General features: G+C 34.0%; 2 long non-coding RNA genes across 3 annotated transcripts in view; one reads left to right on the forward strand and one right to left on the reverse strand.

Annotated features, from left to right (window-relative positions):
• Positions 1-22,907, forward strand: part of LOC144334859 (uncharacterized) — a 1,627,235-nt gene that overhangs the window by 1,120,473 nt on the left and 483,855 nt on the right. The gene's annotated exons all lie outside the window — the stretch shown is intronic.
• Positions 3,461-22,907, reverse strand: part of LOC144334860 (uncharacterized) — a 125,918-nt gene continuing 106,471 nt past the window's right edge. Inside the window, exon 3 of the long non-coding RNA XR_013405116.1 lies at positions 3,461-3,745. This is a non-coding gene — a long non-coding RNA (uncharacterized LOC144334860). The remainder of the gene's footprint in view (positions 3,746-22,907) is intronic.

Genomic DNA, 22,907 nt, shown 5'->3' on the forward strand with positions numbered 1-22,907 from the left:
TGATACTGTTTAATAGCAAATAAATCATACATATATTATCTTGTTATTTTAGTGGGTTAGAAGATCAGTCCCTCTGCCAGAATTTATGAGATCACTAATTACAGGCCAGTAGTAGATGTGTTAACCAGTAACACATCTAGATCCCAAAAGAAAGATTTTTATTTGCCAAAAGGAAGAAATGAATTTATTTCCTAAATTGTTATTATCATTGAGGGAGTGCATAAAAACCTCTTATATTTCTCATTAGTAATGATTACTTGTGATTATTATTGTGTTTTTTTTCTTCACCATAGAAGGCAAAAGATCTGGTCTTGAACTCTGAAGAGAACAGCATAGCAGCCCAGAAGTCCAAGTTTTAGGTTTACCATAGACATATGGGTACTATGGAGCCAGTCAAATTATCCCTGTGGCCACAGATATATTAATAGTTGTGTATAGTCCCCAGGGTTAGATGAACACAAGAAACTCATGTATCCCCTAATATTTGAAATTTTAAGACAGAATCTCCTGTGAATACAAGATGCCATGATTTTTATTGTCATTGTATACATTTTCCAAAAAGAGGCTCACAAAATGAGAAAAGATATTTATTAATGTTTTTGATTGGAAAACAAAATTGCATTTGTTATATCACTGAAATGCCTTACGTATTCTCTATAAGCTAAAAGAAATAGTGGCAGCTTATTAAAAAATAACTGTCTTGATTAAAAGACTATTTATGTGAAGATAACCCTTCTACCTTTTCAGGGGAATACTTTATCTCTTTAAAAAGATTATATTTTCTTAGAAGCCTTTTAAAAATAACGTTTTACCCCCTCACTCATGTACCCAGAAAAATAGAAATAATCACCTGCTCAATCATCTTTGATTTCTGCATTTATTCTGTCAGAAGAAAGCTTGCATACTAACTGAAGCAATGGCTTTTGTGTTTTCAATCGCTAATCATGTAATTATGTCTTAGACACTGTTGGGTCTGTTTGAATAAGAGAGATCATGAGTTCAACAAGTCCTTAGGTGTTTCTCTTATTAAACTTATAGTGAGATGCAATGAGAGGAAAAACATATCTCTGGCTCCATAGAAACTGGGTTGAAGTTACTTCCAAAATATGTCATAATCTGTTTTCTAGATGGGATTTTTTCTGTAGGTCACATTTATGACCTATTTCCTAGATTATGTACCTTGTTTCTGGTAGAGAAGGATAAATAGGAAGAATGCAGTTTTATGTCTTCTATGAAAAATTTGCTGATCCTTGGGGGAAAACCTAAAATTGTTTGGAAATAGTTTAACTTTGGTTTCTTGCAAAATGTCTCTGAGCATTTGACCTACATTACAGAAATGTCTCAAATAATCAAAGAGATCTTTGGTATGGAATAAAATTATCTAAAGTATAAACTATGGCAATTTTGAAAGTATTAATATATATGTTTAAAGAATTAATAAACACTTGAGAAAGAATAAAAATATAATTCCGTATTTTTATGAGAACCCAAGTCATACTGAATTAAAGCAATGCAAGAGATATGTTGATATTGCTGTATTTCTTTTCATTTAACTTTTGACACTTATAAATTTTCATAAAAATCCTTCCTTTTGCTTGATCTTCAATGAATGATACCAAGATTTTTGTTTTTTCAGTTAGGCAAACAATATATATTATAAATTTCTATCAGCCTAGATATTTATTACATGGATAACAAATGATTTTGACATTTGACAACTGAAAATATGGCCTACACATATTCACCTAGCATCAGCTATGTGCTTACAGACAACAGCTGTATTGAATGTCAGATACCAGATTCTTCTTTCATACCAAAAGCTTTGCATTGCATGTTACCAATTTGTCAATACCTGTTTAGTAATCAGCACATGTACTCTTTACCATAGAGGATAAAGGTATTTATAAAATGTCTCCATTTACTACATAGTCATAAATATTTTTCAGAATGTACAGTGTGATATTTTTAATTGAATGAAACCAAGTCCGACCCTAGGAAAAAAATAAACAAAAAGCTATCTGCAAAACACACACATTTCTTTTGAAAAGCGTTTGCCGTGGCCTTTGTTCATAGATTCTATTGTACAAGAGCTTTGTTTGGGTTAGATATTTTGCTCGACTTTATTAATTTTGGCAGAAATATTGCTATCTGTGTGTCTCCCAGAGGTCCCACTACTTTCAGCCTCCATCTTTAATTAGAAAAATTAAATGGAGAAAATTAAAACCAAGCAGTGATTAAACTTTCCTTTCTTGCTCTGGGATATTTTTGTCAATTATGAGTAAAAATTTTAGAGCATTTAAGGTTGTTTTCCAAATTGAAAAAATATGTTTTGCCACTATTTTATTTTATTGTATAATGAAGTGATAAATCAAGGATGCATGATTATGCCTGAAGAGATCATGATGAGGCTGCCCAAATAATAGGTGCACAAAGTCAATGGAAAGAAAGGAATAGCAAATGTTTTTTTCTAGAAAAAAAGGAATTTTGCCTTTTCGTAATGGCTGATAGTAAGACATTTAAAGATAAAGAACCAACTTTTTTTAAAGCAGAAGCATTCTTTTTGAGACTGAATATTTTGAAATGAAAATGAAGTACCTTAAGTAACAGATATTACCAGTATAGTTTCAAGTATCAAAGCAACTAATTATCCCTCTTAATTTAATATTTCCTTATTCAGAAATCTATGTTTTGTAAATCACAATTTAATTCAACATGCATTTAATGATTGCCTAATGTGTACTGGGAAGTTTGCTCATTGCTGAAAAAGCTAAAAGAATAAGACATTCTGTTTTTAAAAGTTTATAGTGTGTCTCTCAGGATGCAGTTAAAAAAAAAAGAGAGAGATACTATTCTAAGTAGTTGCAAAAAAGAAAAAAAAATGACTTTAATGTAGGATCATGTTTAAAATACAAAAGCTGAGAAGCCAAATAAGTGTGGCTGAGGCCACCTTGATTTGTGAATACCAGAAAGCTACTCCACCCATATGGAACCAGTGTGAAGAAGTTCCCAGTAGGAAGTAGGGCCATATACAGGTACAGGTGATCCTGTGGGAAACAGACATGAATGAGATTCAGCAATTTTGAGTCTCCTCATCACCTGAGCAGGAAAGACAAGGGACAAGGATAAATATTCTGGTTTCTCACTCTTCTCACTTTCTGGTCTCTTGTTAGGGACTATCAGGGAGCCAGTTGGAAATGGAAACTGGGGAATGCAGTTACGTCAGATACAAGGCACACAGTAAGGACAGAGGATAGAGCTAAGGCCAAGTAGGCAAATGATCTGGAAAGTAATTGTATAGGACAGCAAATTATTTTTATCTATTTATTTATTTTTAATAAAAAGGTAGTTTCAATAAACTGTGGTAAATACAACTGTTACTGAAAGAAAGGAGTTCGGTGTAACCCTTTCTACTCACTGCACAGAAAGTCAATCACTGCCACAATGAAGATAGCCAAGGAATACAGCTTTATTCTCATGCTGTGTCTGAGAAGATGGGAGATGAGTCTCAAATCCATGTCCTTGATGGTCTAGAATTTTGGGTTTGTTATACAGCAGGAAGGAAATGGAATCATATGTGGAAAACAGGAATTGGGGAGGGCTAAGGAAGAAGAGTTGGTCAACAGGAAGCAGGTGATCAATTAGGCAGTCATCACAAGTGAGGGATCTGGTGTGTCGTTGTCCAGTTGCGATGATCTAGTAAGTTTCAGTTCCTTGACACCATCTAGGAGACTTGCTGGTTCGTTTCCTGAGAAAGGAATTCGGATTAGACAATTGTAACTTTCTCAAGTTTTAATAGTAGGAGTATCAATTTCTATATTTATATTTATTCAAAAGAAACCATAAACATCAGTTTCCATTCCCCAGAAATGACATTTAGTGTGCAGAAATTACATGGCTTTTTTCCATAATTTTTTTTTTTTTTTTTTTTTTTTTTTTTTTTTTTGAGACGGAGTCTCGCTCTGTCGCCCAGCCCAGGCTGGAGTGCAGTGGCGCGATCTCGGCTCACTGCAAGCTCCGCCTTCCGGGTTCACGCCATTCTCCTGCCTCAGCCTCCCAAGTAGCTGGGACTACAGGCGCCCACAACCGCGCCCGGCTAATTTTTTGTAATTTTTAGTAGAGACGGGGTTTCACCGTGGTCTCGATCTCCTGACCTTGTGATCCGCCCGCCTCGGCCTCCCAAAGTGCTGGGATTACAGGCGTGAGCCACCGCGCCCGGCCGCTTTTTTCCATAATTAAATTAAATTAGATGTATGTATGTTTTACAGGAAAAATTACAACCCAACAACTTAGAGTGGCTTTTCCTCTTTTCCTCCATGTATTGCTCCCCATAATCTACTTTCCGAACTTGCTAATGTTTAAACTTAATCATAGCATTCCTCTTCCTACATTTCATTTATGTGGTATTTTAATAATTTATAAGAATTTTTTTTTCTTGGAAAGGTTTTACAACCATATTTAGTGAGTGCACTCACAATTGGACAATTGGCACGGTTTCACAACCATTATTTAGTAAACACAGTAACATGTAATTAATATAAATATGGCAAATGCAAGGGTGATATACAGATTATTTGAGCATATATAAGAGGGTCACCAGATAATGCCTTGTTAATAATGGATCATTCAGGGAAGATTTCACAAAAGTGGTTAAATCCTGTTGCGTCCTGAAGAATTAGGAGACAGCCAGGGAAAAGGAGAGAGATAACAGCAGGGAAAGTTGCTGAAGAATGAGTGTTCTTCCAGGTAGATAGATCCATAAGTACAATAAATTGAAAATGAGAACATGAAACACCTTTTGAAGTTCAAAGAAGATTGAAAATGTAGTGGAGAAAGAAGCAGAATTAAGTGATAGTTTATAAAATGTGGGCTTTAGTTGGAAAGCAGGGGCAACTCATCAAAAATGTAAGAGGAGAAATGCCATTATTAAATTTAAACATTAGCAAGCTCGAAAAGTAGATTATGGGGAGAAATATATGGAGAAAAAGCTATTCTAAGTTGTTGCGTTGTATATGTATTTCTGTAAAATATACATAAATCTGATTTTATTTTCTTTCATTATGAACTTGCTAACATTTCTTGTAAATTATTAAAATATCACATAAATTATAATATGTAATCAATTAAATATTGAGGCTTTTTATGTGTGATAGTATAGACGCATTAGGCTATTGATACAATAATAAAGAATCTAGATTTTTAACAGCTCATTTTTCCCTTCCGAAATGAGTTTTAAGTTTTCTCTGAATACAGAGCTACCCTTGGGAAGGATGACAAAAATCAAATAGACTTTGGTTTATAAAGGCCCAGTTGAGATTTTAATTACCATAGCAACCTGAACAATGAGTCTATATCTTAAATCATCTTTATAAACAGATTTTTATCTGCATCTGGATCACTGAGTGTTACATACACTAAGATTAGAGTTATTTACATTATAACACTACAATAATTGTTACAGCAGAAATGACCTAATTGTCTTTACCAATGATATTTTTTTTAGTTCACAATTCAATAGCATCACAAGACCAATTGCAATAAATTCCTGTGAAATATAAAACATTCATAATTTTTCTTCCTTAATCATATTAGCTTTACTTTCTGTTCTCCCTTTCCATGGGGTATAAAATCTAACTCTTTTATAATTCATTTTATCTTGTCTTCTTTTCCAGGCTATTTTCAGCTGAGTATTTTTATTTTTCTTTAAGAAAACCATTATATTTTGTTCCTATTACAAAGCTTTACATTTTTATTGTATACAACTCAGACAATCCAAGAAAGTATATAGAAGACAATAAAAAGCACTATTTATCCTATTACCCAGGTTGCATTCTTAATAAACAAATTTAATCCCAGTTTCTGCAGTTTTGTATGTTTGTGAATATAGATAGATAAATGAATATATGCTGTATATCCCTGCTTCTTTTCATACAAAATTGAAATTATAATGCTTACTATCCTGCTTTTTAATCAGTTAATTTTATATTAGAATCATTTTCTTCATGCCATTCAAATTCTTTTAAAATTTCATCTTTTATTATTTCCTGGAATTCAAACTCCTGGCGGGAACATAATTTGTTCATCCATTTTCTGTTGTTTGATATATGCATTGTTTGAACGTCTTTTTGAACTATGACATATAGAACTAAGACAAGTATACTTGTATATAATCTTTGAGTACATCCTTTAACTTCTAGAAATAGAATTACTGGGTTACTTAATTTTCTATACTTTTAAAACATAATCATTATTGCTTTCCAAATTTCACTGTTTGTTAACCAGCCTTGTTAACAAGACTGGTAGGTCCTGTGACTTTTCTGGCCTTTTCATTCTGAGGACTCAACTGAGAAATACCTTTAAACACCACTGGCAGATGTCTCAGTCAGACTCTTGTAACTTGTATTACTCCAGATAACTTCTTAGTGTGCTTTTCCACTAAAATATATGGATTTCCTCAACTTCTATCTAGGTGAGTCTAAGCCATCTCAAATCGAGTATTCCAAAGGTAATTTTTTAAAAAAGGAATATGCTAAGAAATGATATCTGGAGACAATCTGATACATTTATCTCTAGGCCATTTCTGTTATCTTCTAGACATTATCTCAACAAAACTTTCCCATTTCTTTCACATAAAGAAACCCAAATAAGAAGCATAATCTTAGAATCATACATCTGGAAGGATAAAAAGGCAGGATTCTGAAGATTGATTGGACCCATCTCACTGGAAATAATCTCCAAGAAGTAAGATATCCTGATTCTTATGAAAGTCTTTTTTTTTTTTTTAGCTATATAATCAGCTCTTCTTCCCTGAAGTTCTCCCTTTAAGATAAAGATCCTCTATTGCTTCTACAAATTGAAAGTACAATATTTCCTTTTGTCCTCAGTATGAATGGGGAAATTTGGGATCATGTTGCATAAAGCAATGTATTGTAAACATGGAGACAGTTACATAGGTTGCTGTGTGAATTTAAAAATCTTTATAGGTGAAATACTATAGACTGTTTGAAATGTATTCAAACCAGCTTTGAAAATGTAACAAGAATATTTTTAGCCTGGTTTGCCATCACTTAAAGACATTTGAGTGTTGAGTTTATTTTTATTTATTATTTATCATTTAAGCTCCTCTGTCTTGAATCTGAAAAATCAGACCTGTACCCTTAAATTATGAGATTATCTACTCTCAAATTATTTTTTTCTGCCTACTTAGAGATAAGAGAATATTTCCAATTTAAGAGTTGGATGTTTATTGGTGATTGTCCTGTTACTGTAGTCCATTGTAATGTTGTAATGTCCCACATTAGAAAGAAAAACAAAGTAGTTAAGCATATCCTAAAAATTGATTGTTCCTTGGGATCATAAATAAATTTAAAAGGTTTATCATTGTTATAAACATATTAAACATTTTTAAGTAGATGAAAACAACATCAACAACAAACGTGCCCAATTATTTTCCCTGGGATAATTGTTTTATTTTTATTGATTCCTCATGTGAGCATGCCCAGATGAAACCTTGCACCCATCGTAGAATGCAGTATTGCCATTGACTTGGCAAGCAACATATCCTTTGCTTCTTGAGTCATGTCTTTAAAGAAGTTTATTAAAATATTTGAGCACCTCAAATAATAATGACAACTGCACATTTCTCTGATACTAAATCTGGCATCAAATTTATTCAGAATTTGGTCAGGTTAAAGGTCTTTCTGATCTGTGGATTCTAAATATTTACATCCTATATTCAGCAATGAATCTGGGCCACTTTTGCAAGAGGAAAGCAAAATTATGAAGCCAAAGTAGACCAATACAATTGAAAAAATCACATGACGATATGAAATGATCTATAAAGAAAAGTAGGTTTAAAAAAATGGATCTACTGCTGATTAATTATTTAATCTATGAGAGTCAGCTGCTCTAGTCCTAAATGAAACCACTGTGGTAGACCAAGTCCTCCAAAAGAGGTCAAGAGAGGATTAAACATGAAAATAATTTATTAGGGGAAATACCTATATCAAAGGAAATAGAAAGTCAGAAAAGTCCAGAAGGGCAATCAAACTGTGATGCAAGCTTGACCCTGAGTGAGGGAGTGAGGTTTAGAAAGTTAGGAGGAAGTGTCCTTTACTACTAGCTCCAGCTAGTCTAAGTAATTGTTGAGCTACTCTGTCAACAAAGGCATTCTGGATCTCCCAAGAATGATGCCTTCTTAGCCTCTCTACTGCAATCATTATTAAGTATTCTATTTATTTTTGTTGCTACTGTGAATAGAATTGTTTTTTAATTTACTTTTTAAACAGTTTGTGTATAGAAATATAACTGATTTTTGCATATTGATTTTCAATCTTGTAATTTTACTGAAATCATTTATTAGTTATAATAGGTTTTTGTTAAACATTTAGGGTTTTCTATATACATGATCATGTCTTCTCACAAGTAGACATAGATTTGTTTCTTCCTTTCAGACTTGGATGCGTTTTATTTCTTTTTCTTGTCTAATTACTCTGGCTAAGACTTTTAGTACTATGTTGAAAGAAATGGTGAGAGTAGGCAACTTTGCCTTGCGTCTCATCTTAGAGGGAATGCTTTCAGTTTTTTCCTATTGATGGCGATGTTAGCTGCAGGCTTTTCACATGGTAGGTATTGTGCTGAAGTAAGTTCCTTTAACACCTGTTTTTTGAAACCATAGTAAATGTGTGTTGAGGATATGGCTTAAGATAGATTTGGAATGGAGACAAGGGTTGCATTACTTAGGGCCTTGTAGGTCATCATAAACCATAATAATTTACTAAGAACAATGGGACTATGAAATCTTTATATCTGGAATATTTTGTGGTCATATTTGAGCAATATATATTGGGTAAAGACATTTAAAACATAAATAAGTAGAAATATAAGGCAAACACTCAGCAAGTAATACAAAAACCAAAGCCTGTCCATTTAAGAACGTCTTTATAAATTTTAGAAAAAGCCGTGGACTACAATCTCTCTAGTTTTCAACTGTCTACCCAAATAACAGAGAGAGACTCTGTAAAGGAAAATGATATTTATTTTGGAATAGGGTATTGCAGTGAGAATACCCTTGCCATGGTAACTGTGTGGTGCATTTGGGGAAGTAAAGGAAGACAAAGATTTTTAAAGTAATAATGAGAAGGATTACGTAATTGTTTTGAGATAATTGTCTTTGGGTAAAACAATGGATAACAAAAGTGGCACCAGTCCAAGGTTGGACAGGTAGTTGCTGAGCAGATGTCCTCTCAGAAGTAATTTTTTTTTTATGTAAAGTGGCAATGGTCTTTATGTAAAGTTATGGTTTTTTCAGTCTTCTGTGATAGGCATACATGCACCAGAACACTTCAGAGAGCCTTTGTAAAGTCATAGACGTGTGTGTGAGGGCCCTCCCTTCTCAGCCTCCTGGCTTTATATATTTACTTTATGTTAGAGTTTGATACAAGTGACTCTACTTTGATTCTGACAACTTACACACTCCTACCATAGTCCTGCTATAAGATTGCGAGGTTTGATGCTGTTATAACCGCCACTGATTTCTATGCAGTATTTACTGCAGTTGACTAAACCATATGATCATTGTGGCAGAAATGGTAGCACTCAGCAAACATTCCATGGCCTCCTCTATGTTTTTCATCTGGTCTTACAGTTATAAGCCCAGGCACTTGAGTGCCTATTTGAACCTAAGCCCCCTATTGATGTATATGGTATATGTTGTGTGAGAAACAGATCTTATTTCATAAAGACACTAAAAAATGTGAGTTACTTTGTTATCAGAGCATAACCCACACATCTCATCTAAATGATGTGCTATGCTTCAACACCTCTAATAAGAAGAAAAATAAAAGAAGACCTTTTATGGTAGGTACCAGAACTGAAAATAGCCTGTTAAAAACCCAGTGGTAACATTGCTGAGCTATAACTAAAATAAGAGTGACTCTCAAAAAGCAGTGGAGAAAATTACAATTTTGACGAGATACATTTAAAACAACTACCACACAAGTCCCTCCTTTGACCTTATTTATTTACTAATTTGCTTGTCTATTTTAATCAAGGCAAAAAAAAAATTCAGTGAAATCAGATCCTGACACAATTTGATGAATTTTAACAAACATATTAACCTGTGTACTCCATCCCCCAATCAAGACACAAGATATTTCCATCACTGAGAAAGATTACTTTAACTCCTTTGCAGTCAATCTAATCCCACTGTGAAGGCAAGCTTGTTCTAATTTCTGTCACCATAGAATAGTTATGTCTGTTGTAGAATGTCACATAAATAGAATCTCATTTTGCATATTCTTTTGCCTGTAGCTTCTTTGCTTCAACATAATGTTTTTAGGATGTACACACATTTGTTATATATCTTCAATTTACTCCTTTTTTTATAAACAATATATGAATATTTCACAAATTGTTTAATCATCATTCTGCAGATGAAAATCTGGGTTGTTTACAGTTTGGGGCTATTATGAATAAAGCTGCTATAAACAATCTTGCTTGATTCTTTTCATAAACAAATGTTTTTATTTCTCTTAGTTAAAGACTTACTGGTGGAATGACTGAATTATACTCAGTGAATGTGTAAGGTCATAAGAAAGTATTAGTTACTCCAAAGAGTTATATCATTTTACACTCAAAACAGCAATACATATACATATGGTAAAATGTTATCCAGCCTTAAAACAGAAGGAAATCCTGCCATTTACAACATGGATGAACCTGGATGACATGCTAAGTGAATAAACCAGATACAGAAAGATAATCACTACAAGATCCTGCTTGTATGAAGAATCTAAAACAATCAACGTCATAGCAGCAGAGTGTATAACGGTGGTTGCCAAGGGCTCAGCAGAGGGAGAAAGAGGTATTACTCAAAGGGTACAAAGTTTCAGTTATGCCAGATGAGTAAGTCCTAGAGATCTAATGTACAGCATGGTGTCTATAGTTAACAATAATGTGTTGTATAAAATATGCTAAAAGGATAGCTCTTAAGTGTTCATGTAACAAAAAATGATGATAAATGAGAGCAAGAGGAACCTTTAGGAGGTGATGAATAAGTTTATGGTGTTGATTGTGGTAGTGTTTTCATGGGTGTGTATGTATCTCCAACTTATCAAGTTGTAGTCTATTTGTATGTCAATCATACATCAATAAAGAGGGTTTAAAAACAAAAAAGATTTCCTAAAATTCCCTCCAAAGTATTGCTTCAGAGGCATCCCACCAAGTTTTCTCTGTTGTTTTTGTGTTATTTTTAATAATAGTATTCAGTGTACCATATTTTCTAAAGTTCTTTGTGATTTCTTCTTTGACTCACTGGTAGTCTAAAATTTTGCCATTTCATTTCCAAATATTTTGGTCCTGTCTGAATCTTATTTTTAGTTATTTATAGTGTAGGTATGTTGTGTCCAGAAAATATACCTTAAAAATTCAATCTTTTGTAAGGTGTATAGTTTTATGATATTGTCCAGTATGTAGTCTATTTTGGTAAATATTTCATATGCACTTGGAAAGAAAATATATTCTCCAGCCTTTGGGCGTAGTATTCTATATATATTAACTAGAACAAGGTAGTTGATTGTGTTATTTTGATCATTTATATATTTACTGATTTTTTGAGGGGTTAGTTATCTATTTCACACTTTTCTGGCCATTTTTATACATATTTAAACTCTGTTATTAGGTGCATACACACATATGATTGTTATGTCTTTATGTGAATTGAACAGTTTATAATTAATAAATATTTCTCCTTTATCTCTGGTAATATTGTTTAGAAGCCTACTTTTTGTGATTCTGCTTACTATTTGCATGATAAATATTTTTATATTCTTTTACTCCCAATCTGTGTTTTAAAATGTAAAGTGTAACTTGTTAAGGCACACTTTATTTCAGTGACTCTTATTTGTCCAATTTGACAATCTTTGGCTTTTAATAGGAAAATTTAATCCATTCACATTTCAAGTAATTATTCATATTATTATATTTAAGCTTTTTACCTTGCTTTTTTTGGCCCATGAATTATTTATTGCTCTGTTTTTCCCTCTCCCAAATTGTATTTGGTTAATTGAATATCTTTTAGTAATACATTTTATTTCCCAAGTAGTTTTTATTTATTTATTTTTTTTTTTTGAGACGGAGTCTCGCTCTGTCGCCCAGGCTGGAGTGCAGTGGCGCGATCTCGGCTCACTGCAAGCTCCGCCTCCCGGGTTCACGCCATTCTGCTGCCTCAGCCTCCCGAGTAGCTGAGACTACAGGCGCCCACAACCGCGCCCGGCTAATTTTTTGTATTTTTAGTAAAGACGGGGTTTCACCGTGGTCTCGACCCCTGACCTTGTGATCCACCCGCCTCGGCCTCCCAAAGTGCTGGGATTACAGGCGTGAGCCACCGCGCCCGGCCCCAAGTAGTTTTTTAGCCATAGCACTGTGTATTTTGTTAATGGTTGCTCTAGGGATTGTAATATTTATCCTTAACTTATCAAAGTGTACTTGCAATTAATATTGAACAATTTCACACAAAATAGAGTAGTATAAAAACAGTAATAAGTCCATTTACCATCATCCCTTGTGCTTTGATCAATTCTACATCTATCGTAACACCCTCCCAAAACAACTTTATTATTTTTACTTTAAACAATCATCTGTCCTTCAAGAAACTAAGAGAAGAGAAAAAATTGTCTTCTATATCTACTTACGTATTTATTGTCTCCAGTCTTCTTTATTTCTCCTTATGGATCCAAATCTTCATCTGGAATACTTTTTATTCTGCTTAATGAACTTCCTTTAGTATTTTTTTAGTACAAGTCTGTTTATATACAGCCCAATGTTCTATAGTGAACCCACTCTCAAGCCTCAGTGGTGCCATCTGTAGAGCTCTCCCTAATCAACCAAATCCAGTCAACTTACAGCACCAAACCTCAGTATCTATAGTCTCAACCCAGTGGCACTACTGTGTTCTTTAGCTGTACCTTCCTGCACTGCTATCAGGAAAATTCTGCTGGGAAGATATCCAAGGAAATGTAGAACTTAATTCATTGTGTTATCCTTCAAAACCATTATCCTGGAATGCATATTATCCAATGCCTGAAATACTTGCTTCATATGTTGTGTGCAGCTTTATTGTTGTTTACATCGAGAGGCCAAGCCTGGTATAACTTTCTCTATCATGGCTTGGAGGAGAGATTACATTGTAGCTTTAGATGGTTGTATTTAATGTTTTATTTCTTTTCATAAAATAGCTCCTGAATGAAAAGTAGCTTTTCAAAAAATACTAGGAATGAAAAGCAACTGAGAAATGAAGGAAAAGTAAATTTTTGACAGTTTTTTTACAGCCCATCCAAAGAATATTTCTGTAAATTACTCCTAAACAATGCTGTGTGCATAATAATTAATATTCAAGGGGCAGCCCAAGAATTGTTAATGTACAGTTCTCTTCCAAATGTTTATTGCTGCCGTATCACTTCTGCTTGGTATGGATCAGTTTTCATTGCAGTTTATTGGCAATCAGCAGTTATTATTTGGCTCTAGTGTTTACAAACTATAATTCATTAGTCTCTTATCTTTTATTTATGAGATAGTGTCAAATGTAGAAAAGAAATCATGCACTGTTTTTGGTTGGGAGAGTTCTGTACACTAGAGTGCGTTAACACTATCAGTGCTTGTGTTTTAAGTATTCAATCAGCATTATTGAACAAAGGAGGTCCTAACTGTGAGAAGAAGCAGGCTATTTTGCTGAGTTCCTGCTGTGTACAGAATGTTTGCCCATATACCAGTCTGATTCACTGATAAATAATACTGAAAGGAATACTATGTCAAATTAGTCAATTTTACCCCCAAAAATAATGTCTTAATTTTAAATGTTTGAAGATAAATGAGTTTTTGTATATATACCAAAATAATTCAAAAACATGATAGCTCAAGTAAAGATTATAATAACAATAGATTTCCATTTGATGAACTATAGTTTGGCAATATATTTTTAAATGTCTAGAAATAGTAAATATAAGAAAATATAGAGTGGTGAGTGGTATAGTGAGAAACACACAGAATGAGAAGTCAGAATTCATCATCTTTCATTGCCATGGATGCACACACATATGAGCAGGCTTTTCAATTTCTAGAACTTGTTTCTTCATCCATTAAAAAGGGGATAACATCATATGTCTTAATAACACCACAATGTTTTTATCAACATGATGAAAAATACATATTCTAGTATCTGAGTGTCATGATTATCTTTGAAGAGAAACAATAGGATTTTTCTTCTAATCTGTGCTCATTGTGAATTTATTATGTTGCCTTGAGAAAGGATTTAGTGCTATTTTCCAATTTCTTAAATAATGGCTACAATATCTACTCCTTTGAGTTGACAGAGAAACAATTGATAAAGAGAGGGAGAGCAAGAGTGAGAGGGCGAGAGCAAGTGAGAGAGAAAAAAAATAAGCCTAAACTATTTAAAGAAAAGTACTTATGGATCTGAGGATATTGTTTTAATTGTGATTGTGAATTTTCTAATGAAGGACACTTTTAATTTAAGCACACAGATACGTTCTAATTGTCTAATTTTTTTGTATTTATCACAAAGACAATTTCCTGTCTTGTAATTATTCACTAGTTTTTAGTGTGTATATGTTCATTTGTATAGCACACATAGGCACACACATTTTAGTGTGCCTATGTTCTATTTGTACAGCATTTTATTTCTCAAATCAGTGGCAAAACATTCCTGAATGATCATTCTAACGAGATATTTAAATTCACCCCAATAAATATTTATATAGAATTCTACCTCAAAATATTTCTCCTTACACTGTATAAAATTTTTCTTTTTTCACCCCCAGTAAATCTGCCTGCCACTAAAGGCCAAACAAGGAGAATTTCATATCTACTTCTTAAATACTGTTTACTGAAATGTCAATGAAGTGAGAATGAAAGGCTCTGGAGAAAGTTCCCTGAGCTGAGATATGATAATTTATCAAATCTAAATGAAACCCCAGGTGGAGTCCAAGTTTATAACCTGGATTTAAATTACAGCATGGATTTACTTTTTATCTTTCTGGATCTTTAGAAGTTACAGCTCTATCTGTGAAGCCTGTACTTGTGCAATACATCATTTATGTCAACATTCATACTTGGCTTACAAGACTGCATAATACAAGAGGGATCTTAAGCAATAAAATCACTTCTCTTGCAGAATGCCACTCAAAGAGCATACTTTTATTTTTAAATCAAAATCCTACAACTGTGCCACTAAAACAATGTTGAACAGAGGCAGGCACTACTGTAAAGCAGGAGCTAGGAGAGTAAACTTCTCTTGGTAAGTAAACTGCTTCCTGGCTCCTTCATGGACTCTAATGAAAACACTTAAAGATCCCTTTGAATGTATAAAACTGGGAACTGTTATCTCAGGCAAGCAAAATGCGTTACTCATCTTATAGAAATTCAAAATATTAATGCTGAAAGGCACTATGAATCATTTAAATTGACCTGCACAGTTTATAGATGAGAAAACTGAGGCCCTGATATGTGAAGATTCTGACTGAAGATCAAAGTCAATATTGACAAAGTCAATACAGTGACCATTCCAGAGTTTCATTCTATAACACTGATACTTTTGGATAAACTTTACTGCTATTGTGATATTTTATCTTAAATATGTTAAGCTGGCTATATGACCTGAACTATGCTACACATTTGGGTGGTGGAGGCATAATGATGGTAATTATATCTCTTTAAACTAGATAATATTCCTATTTCTACTCTTTTTGAGATAACTTCTAACAATAATCTACAAATGATGATAGTTGACATTGACAAATGTTCTTACCAAAATCAGTCAAAATAAAAATATTTGTTTAAGAATACCCTTATTTTAATTGTGAAATAATTTTGTTTATAAACTTAGTTTGAGTGAATGCATGTCAATATTGCACATATTGGAGGGGGATGATAATGAGCTGCTCGGTCAAAGTGAGTCATTTAAAAACAACAATAACCAAAAGACCCTTGAATGTCAAATCTATTTCCAAAATAGACTCTTCTATGCACCAAAATATAGAATACAGAAGAGATTTGATAGATTGGATCATAGTGACCAGATGGTAAAGTCAATTCCCACTAGTATCTCATTTGCTTTATTACTTTTTAAATTGAGGTAAAATACACATGACATAAAAGTTACTATCCTAACCATTTTTAAGTGTACAGCTCAGTGGCACTAAATATATTCATATTGTTGTGCAACGATCACCACCATCCACCTCTGTGACTCTTTTCATCTTATAAAATTAAAACTCCATACCCATTAAACAATGATTCCCCATTTCCTGCCTCCCCAAACACCCCTCAACAATAAGCGTGCTTTGTCTTAGTGATGTTGACTGTTTGACTACCTCATATAAGTGGAATCATATATTATTTGTCTTTTTATGACTGGCTTATTTCATTTAGGATAATATCCTCAAAATTCATGTTGTAGCTTATGTCAGAATTTCCTTCCTTTTTAAGGCTGAATGATATTCAGCAAGCTTCATGTGGGACCTGAGGTGGCACCCAAGTTGGGGTGCCTGCCACCCCAAAGCCCCAGAGAGGGTTTTACAATGTTCTCTTAGTTTCATTGTCTGCAGATGGCGGCATCTTAGCAGCTCAATTGGCCCCTTGCCTCATCACGTGAGGTGGCTGCCCTCTGCCTGTGAGGGCAAAGGGTCAGTGTGACAGCAGTTTTGGGTACCTGCACTCAATGGGTCCTGAGCTCTACTCCAGCATCCAAGAAGAATGAGGTCACATGGACAATTGAAGGATAGTGAAAGTAGAGAATTTTACTGAGTGATGAAAATAGCTCTAAGCAGGCCGGGCGCGGTGGCTCAAGCCTGTAATCCCAGCACTTTGGAAGGCCGAGACGGGCGGATCATGAGGTCAGGAGATCGAGACCATCCTGGCTAACACGGTGAAACCCCGTCTCTACTAAAAATACAAGAAAATTAGCCGGGCGAGGTGGCGGGCGCCTGTAGTCCCAGCTACTCGGGAGGCTGAGGCAGGAGAATGGCGTGAACCCGGGGGAGCGGAGCTTGCAGTGAGCCGAGATCGCGCCACTGCACTCCAGCCTGGGGCACAGAGCAAGACTCCGCGTCAAAAAAAAAAAAAAAAAAAAAAAAAAGAAAAGAAAAGAAAATAGCTCTAAGCAGAGAGGGGACCTGGGGAGGGGATGGGAAAGGCCAGTCATCTTCCCCTAAGTCAGGTCATCTCTTCCCTGAGGTCTAGCCATCTCCCTCAAGGTCCAGTCATCTCCCTGAGGTCCACCTGTCTTTCCCTCTACCGACTGAGTCTGGAGTCTTTATAGGCACGAGATAGGGGCAGGGCAGGCTATTGGTAGTTTTGGAAATGGCAACATTTGATTGGTAAAAAGGCATTATTCAGAAAGAACCAATTGGAAGAGAGTGGGCAAACAGGAATAGAAGTTCTCACTTTGGGCTGCAGGTTTCAAAATGTTGGATTTTTCTGTTGTTGCTTTTTTTGGCTTGAAGGTGGGGTTTTACTGGGGACCCATCCCTGTCTGCCTAGAATTTCTCTACCTCCTGTTTTTATCAACATCAGACTTGTTAATTTTCAGTTTTCTTCTCTGAGTTTTATAGGTTTAGGTCTGACATTTAAACCCATTTTGATGTAAGTTATGTTTATAATGAATGAAGTAGGATCTGAGTTCATTGTTGTGCATGGCTGTCTAGTCTTCCCAGTACCCTTTATTTGAAAAGACTATAGTTTCCCCCATTGAATGGTCCTGGTGTCCTTTTCAAAAATCATTTCACCAAATATGTGAATGTTTATTTCTGAGCTCTCTATTCTATCCATTGGTCTGAGTGTCTGTTTTTATACTAGTACCACACTGTTTTGATTACTATAGCTTCACAGTATGTTTTTAAATCAGGTGGTGTGAATCTTACAGTTTTATTCTTTCTTTTCAAGATTGTTTTGATAATCCAGGGTCCCTTGAAATCCCATATGAATTTTAAGATGGGGTTTCCTATTTCTGCAAAGAAACTTATTTGAGATTTTGATTCAACTTGTGTTGAATGTATAGATCACTTTGGGTCATACTGACATTTTAACATGAAGTTTTCCAATCCATTAACATGAAGCATATTTCTATTTATTTCTTTTTTTAAAAAATTTCTCTCAACAATATTTCATAGTTTACTTTGTACAAATTTTCCACCTTCTTGATTCCTAAGTATTTTATTTTTTATTTCAAATTGTTCATTGTTAGTGTATAAAAGTACAAATGAATTTTATGTGCTGACTTTGTATCCTATTACTTTGCAAATCTTAATCATTTTGCCAGTGGAGGTTCTTGCCTTGATGTTGATGACTGCTGACTGATCAGGTTGGTGGTTACTCAAGGTTGAGGTGGTTGTGGCAATTTATTTAGAACAACAATGAATGTTTGCCTCTTTAATTGACTCTTCCTTTCACAAAAGATTTGTTCCATGCAATGCTGTTTGATATCATTTTACCCAGAGTATAACTTCTTTTAAAATTGGAGTCAGTTTTCTCAAATCATGTCACTGCTTTATCAATATGTTTATGTAATATTCTAAATAATTTGTTGTCATGTCAACAATAGTCACAGCTTGTTTCAAGAATAGATTTCATCTCATGAAAACATTCTTTTGCTCACCTATAAGAAGCAACTCCTCATGTATTAAAGTTTTATCATGAGGTTGTAGCAGTTCAGTTACATTTTCCAGCTCCACTTCTATTTCTCTTGCTACTTCTACCACATTGGCAGTTCCTTACTCCACTGAAGTCTTCAACCCCTGATAGCCATTCAAGAGGATTGGGATCATCTTCCAAACTCTGTTAATGTTGATATTTTGGCCTTCTCTCATGAATTACGAATGTTCTTAGCAGCATTTGGAATAAAATCTAAATTATTTCTGCAAGGTTTTCAGTTTAGGTCTTGTCCAGGTCAATCAGAGAAATCACTATCTATGATAGATATAGCCTTATAAAACGTATTTCTTAAATAATAAGACTGGAAAGTCAAAGTTACTCTTTGATCCATGAGCTGCAAAATGGTTATTGTGCTACCAGCCATGAAAACAACATTCATATCTTTGTACATCTACATCAGAGCTCTTAGTAGATGAGGTTCCTGGTGAATTAACAGATTATTTGGAAAGAAATCTTTTTATCTGAGCAGAAGGTCTCCACGATGGGCTTTAAAAATTTGGTACTACACTGTAAACAAATGTGTTGTCATACAGGCTTTGTTGTTCCATTTCTAGAGCACAGGCAGAGTACCTTTAGCATTATTCTTAAGGGCCTTAGGATTTTCAGAATGGTAAATGAAATTGGCTTCTATAGCTCTTTATTTACAGTGAGATATGTAAAATTATTCTTATAATGAACACTTACAGGCATTTGAGGGTTATTAATTGACCTAATTTCTTTTTTTTTTTTTTTTTTTTTTTTTTTTGAGACGGAGTCTTGCTCTGTAGCCCGGGCTGGAGTGCAGTGGCCAGATCTCAGCTCACTGCAAGCTCCGCCTCCCGGGTTTACACCATTCTCCTGCCTCAGCCTCCGGAGTAGCTGGGACTACAGGCGCCCGCCACCTCGCCCGGCTAGTTTTTTTTTTTTTTTTGTATTTTTAGTAGAGACGGGGTTTCACCGTGTTAGCCAGAATGGTCTCGATCTCCTGACCTCGTGATCCGCCCGTCTCGGCCTCCCAAAGTGCTGGGATTACAGGCTTGAGCCACCGCGCCCGGCCAATTGACCTAATTTCAATATTGTTTTATCTCAGGGACTAGGGAAGCCTGAGGAGAAGGAGAGTGATGGGAGAATGGCCAATTAGTGGAGCAGTCAGACCACACACATCTATCTAGTATGTTTGTTGTCTTTTATGGGTGGGGTTCATGGTGCACAGAACAATTACAATAGTAATATCAACAATCACAGGACACGGACCATCATAACAAGTGTAAATAATAATAAAGTTTAAATCATTGCAAAAATTACCGAAATATGATGTGGAAACAAAAAGTGAGCATGTGCTTTTGGAAAAATGGCACTTACAGACTTGCTTGACTCAGGATTGTGACAAACCTCCAATCTGAAAAATATATATATATATATCTGTGAAGTGCAATAAAGTGAACCACAATAAAACAAGGTACGCCTGTACATGGCTTTTATTGTGTCGGAATACTTTCCTTCTAGTTCTAATTTGTTGAATGTTTTTATTATGAAAAGGTGATGATTTTGTCAGTTGCTTTTTCTACATCAATTAGGTTGATCATGTTGTTTTATATTTTGTTTAGATTGTATATTACATTAATCAGTTTTCATATGTTGAGCCTTTTTGGCATTCCAGGAATAAATACCATTGGTTTTTGGTCATGGTACATAATCCTGTTAACTTGCTCCTGGATTTGGTGCTGGCTTCATAGAATGAATTAAGAAGTGTTTTTTCCTCTTCACTTTTTGGAAAAGTTAGATAATTTATGTTAGGTTTTTTTTTTATGTTTAGTAAATTCACTAGTGAGTCCATCATGTCCAGGGCTTTTTATGTACAGAAGATATATGTCAGGAGTATTATTATTATTATTATTACAATCTTTTTGCTAGTTACAGGTCTATTCATATGTTCTTGTTCTACATGATTTAGTCTTGGTAGGTTCTGTGTTTATAGGAATTTGTGCATTTTATCTAGGTTATCCAAATTGTTGCCATACAGTTGCTCATAGTATTCTCTTATAATCCTTTTTATTTCTGTATAATCGGTGACAATGTCCCCACTTTCATTTCTCATTTTAGTAATTTACGTATACTCTCTCTTTCTCTTAGTCTATCAGGCTAAAGATTTGTCGGTTTAAAAAATCTTTTTAAAGAACCGACTTTTAGTTTCATCGATTTACTCTACTGTTTTTCTATTATCTATTTCATTGATCTCTCCTCTTTACTGTTTCCATCCTTCTGCTAGCTTTGGATGTAATTTGTTCTTCTTTTTCTAATTAGTTGTAAAGATAGATTGTTGAGTTGATTTTTTTTCTCATTTTAAAGATGTTCATAAATGTTACTACCTCACATGAGTTTTGATATGTTGTGGTTTTATTTTATTCATCTCTAAATATTTTTAATTTTCTCTCTGATTTCTCCTTTTTGACCCATTAGTTAAGAGTGTGTTGTTTATTTTCCAAAAATATGTGGCTTTTCCAGTTTTACTTGTGTTTTTAACTTCTAACTTTATCCTGTTGTGGTTTGAAGATATACTTGGTATGATGTCTATTTTCTAAACCTATTGAGACTTAATTAGCGACCTAATCTATGGCTTGTCCTTAAAAATGTCTCGTGTGCTCTTGAGAAGAAAGTTTATGCTGTTGTTTTTGGGAAGAGTATTCTGTACATTTTTGTTAGATCTAGTTGGTAAATTATATTAAGTTCTTTATTTCCTTACACATCTTCTGTCTAGTAATTCCATCCATTTTTCAGAGTAGACTATTAAAGTCCCCAACTATTATTATAGAACTATTTCTTCCTTTAATTCTGTAAGTTTTTGTTTCATATGTCTCTATGGTCTGTTATTAGGTGCATAAGTGTTTCATTGCTATATATTAGTGCTGTGTTGAAATTTTTAATATACAATGTCTTTTTCTTTGACTCTTGTAAATGTTTGATTTAAAATCTATTTTTAAATCTTAGTGCAGCCATTCCCTGCTCTCTTTTGCTTACTATTTTCGTGAAATGTATTTTTCCATCCTTTAACTTTCAACCTATTTGTGTCTTTGAATCTAAAAAGAGTCTCTTATACACAGTGTGTAATTAGATCAGTAATTTTTATTCATTCTGCCATTGTCTAACTTTTAATTAGAGCTTAGTTCATTTATATTTATATGAATTACTAATAAGGAATAACTTACCTCTGTCATTTTGCTACTTTTTTCTGTAAGTGTCATAGTTTTTCTTGTTCCTCATTTCCTGCATCACTGTCTTCCTTTGTGTTAATTTTTTGTAGTGAAATGTGTAAGTTCTTTTCTCATTTACTTTTGTTTATATTTTACAGCTACTTTCTTTGTGATTACCATAGGAATTATATCCTAAAGTTATAACACTCTAATTTAACTTAATACCTGCTAAACTTCAATGACATACAAAAATTCTGCTCCTTTAAAAGCTATGTCCCTACTGTTTTTGGTTATTGATATTATAAAATTTCATTTTTATACATTGTGTGCCCAAAATTATAAACAAATAATTCTTTGAGATGCCTCTTAAATTATATAGAAAAGAAAATGTGGAGTTACAAACCAAAGTTACGATACTGGCTTTTACAGTAATTTTTTTTTAATGTGTTAGTTCATTAAATTGCGTGGAAAGCGACAAATACAATTAAAAACTGTCACTACAATAAGACTAGCTTTTATAATTGCCCATATATTTTTCTATGTTGAGATCTTTATTTCTTCACATAGCTTCTAGTTATTGTCTTGCATCTTTTCTTTTCACGCTCCAGGATTCCCTTGAGCATTTTTTGCAGGGTAGGTTTAGTGGTAACAAACTCCAGCAGCTTTGTTTATCTGTGAATGTCTTAATTTCTTCCTGAGTTTTGACGGATGGTTTTGCCAACTATAGCATTCTTGTTTGACAATTGCTTTCTGTTAGCACTCTGAATATATTAACCCACTACCTTCTGGCATCTACAGTTTTTGCTAAGAAATTTGCCAATAATCTTACTGAGGATCTCTTGTATGTGACAAGTGGCTTTTCTCTTGCTCCTTTTGAGATTTTCTTTGTTTCTGGCTTTTGAAATTTTGATGACAACTGTCTTGATGTGAGTTTCTTTATTTAACTTACTTAAAATTCATTGAACTTATTTGATGTTTATATTCATGTCTTTCACCAAATTTGGAAACATTTCA

The sequence above is a fragment of the Macaca mulatta genome, chromosome 15, assembly GCF_049350105.2.
Source record: "Macaca mulatta isolate MMU2019108-1 chromosome 15, T2T-MMU8v2.0, whole genome shotgun sequence".
Taxonomy (NCBI): Eukaryota; Metazoa; Chordata; class Mammalia; order Primates; family Cercopithecidae; genus Macaca; species Macaca mulatta.